Here is a 2669-nt window from a genome sequence, read left to right on the forward strand (position 1 = left end):
ATGGGTCAAAACACATGTGCCAAGGTAGGGAGGAAAGGCACAACACTAAACCTATTGGTTACCTCTATAATGGAGAAATGCATTTCATCTGATTCTTTCTGTAAAATGTCTGTCGAGGCGTGGAGCTGCCCCTCCCCGGAGGTGGGGGTGGGGTGAGGGGGTGGCCGGGGCCACACTGTACCACACAGGCGGCCATGGAATGAGCCTGGGGCCCAGCAGGCTTGCTGGAATTGTGGGAGATACATCAGTGAAGAAATGGACTAGTGTATCTGATCACGGAGTCTCCTTGCTGACCATCACCCTCAGCTCTCCTTGATAAATGAGAGCAATTGGGTCAGGAGAGAAGGAAAAGCGTGAAGCTAACGCAAGGAGTTGTACTGTTAGCAATTCTCCTTTTCATCTTTATTTTCACCAAAGTTTTCCTGATTGACAACTTGGATACATCAGCTGCCAACCAGGAGGACCAGAGAGCTTTTCACCCAATGATGGCTGGTTTGAAGGTAGAACTGGAGCCCAAGCTGGACCACACCTTGCAATCTGCCTGGGAAATTGCAGCCCAGTGGGTCCCCGGCAAGTGCACCCTGAAGAGACCCCAGAGCTGGGGACAATCATGCACGCCATAGCGACGAAGAAAATCATTAAAGCTGATGTGGGTTATAAAGGGACACAGCTGAAAGAAAGCCTTACTGATACTTGAAGGAGGACAGAAAGTTGTCTTCAAACCTAAGCTGTACAGCTGAGATTACATGGTAGAAGGGGAGCCATATTCTGGTTATGACAGACACAACGCAGAGGTAGCAGCAGCCTTTCATTTGGACAGGACCCTGGGTTTCCACCGAACCCCCTTGGTGGTTGGCAGATTTGTTAATCTGCGGACAGAGTTCAAGCCTGTTGCCGCCGAGCAGCTGCTCAGAACCGTTCTAACTTTGGAAGCAGTATTTGTTTCTATGGGAGGTGTTATTACTGCCAAGAAACAGAACCAGCTCGTGCCGATGGAGATACAATGGAGGGCTCCCTCATGCTTTGGCTCCCAGGTGTGTGGCCTCTGCAGAAACACAGACCCCCTTGTGGCAGGACACACTGAGAGGGAAAATTGGCCAGGTGGGAGTATGATGAGAGCTAATATGATGCTGTGAAGAAAATGTCCCCCTAAGACTCGGGCCCACGGCTCCTAGACATCATCAACACAGCGGTGTTCGAATACTTGATCGGCAATGCTGACCGGCATCACTACGAGAGCTTTCAAGATGACGAAGGCACCAGCATGCTCATCCTTCTTGATAATGCCAAAAGGTTTTCATTTCATTTGCGGCTTTGGGAACCCTTCCCTGGATGACAGAAGCATCCTCGCCCCTCTCTATCAGTGTTGCATCATTCGAGTTTCTACCTGGAACAGACTAAACTACCCGAAGAATGGTGTACTGAAGTCGGCCTTAAAATCGGCCATGGCCCATGACCCCATCACGCCCATGCTCGCTGACCCTCACCCGGACGCCGTGGACCAGTGGCTGCTCAACGTCCCGGCCACCGGGAAGCAGTGCACGGACCAGTTTGGAGCGGACACCGTGCTGGTGGAAGACAGGATGCCTCTCTCCCACTTGTAATTCTCAGCACAAAATACAGGAAATTTCCTTTTACAAAGATAGAGAAATAGCACAATCAAATCCCAAACGGTGTCTGATGGATTGGAATGACCAACAACAAGTTCTGGTGTTGGCGGTCGGGGTGGCTGTGGTTCTCTTTGAAGTTTTCTGTAGCAGAAACTAAAGCAAAGATAGTGTCAGACCTCAGAGCTGCTTCTGCTGAACCATCCCTAACGTCCTGGGCTGCCACACTTGTCCAGCACTGGAAGTCATGGGTGGTCATTGAATTTTTATGACAAAGGACTAATAGAGTTGTGACATGTGGATCAGTCATTGCTGAGAATTGGTCTGGAGGATGTATTTTCGGGGAACTTTACAGTCCTTTCTCCACACTTGTGGATTTGCAATCTCTTGTGTCCTTTTTTTATCAGGACTAGACAAACTGGAAAGCTTACTGCCTCCTAAGAAGTGGCAGCAAATAAAACCTTATGTTCTATTGAGAGGGAAAAAAAAGTTTATCTGTCAGACACTGTTTTAAATCTGTGTATTAAAATTAAGACAGGCCATGGTCTTCACAATCACTTGCTATGCATCAGAGTTGGACAATGACCAAGGAGGATAGAAGGAGAATTGATGCTTTTGAGCTGTGGTGCTGGAGAAGAGTATTGAGAGTACCATGGACTGCTAGGAAAACAAACAGATTTGTCCTGGAAAGGGTTAAACCAGGTGGCTCCTTGGAGGCAAGGATTCTGAGGCTCCGTCTAACATACTTTGGACATGTTGTGAGGAGAGACCAGTCCTTGGAGAAGGACATCATGCTTGGGAAGGTGAACGTAGGAGGGGAAGGCCCTCTATGAGGTGGATTGATTCAGTGACTGGGATAATTGGAATGGGAGTGTCAGAGACAGTGCGATTGGCACAGGACAGAGCAGAGTTTAAGCTCTATGAGTTGCAAACTACTCGACGGCATATAACAACACAACAACAGGCAGACAGATTGGCCATCCACTTCTGAAATAACAGGCCTTTGAAAACCTTCTCCATTGAGAAGGTCTGATATAACTTGAAAATATTAGCCAAACCTAG

General features: G+C 48.3%; 1 pseudogene; it reads left to right on the top strand.

Moving 5' to 3' along the window:
* LOC102868526 overlaps positions 1 to 1604 on the top strand; it is a 79044-nt pseudogene extending 77440 nt beyond the window's left edge.
* Positions 1605 to 2669: the final 1065 nt, after the last annotated feature.

The sequence above is a fragment of the Elephantulus edwardii genome, unplaced genomic scaffold (assembly GCF_000299155.1).
Source record: "Elephantulus edwardii isolate Elephantulus edwardi_28Jun2011 unplaced genomic scaffold, EleEdw1.0 scaffold00069, whole genome shotgun sequence".
In the NCBI taxonomy this organism is placed as follows: Eukaryota; Metazoa; Chordata; class Mammalia; order Macroscelidea; family Macroscelididae; genus Elephantulus; species Elephantulus edwardii.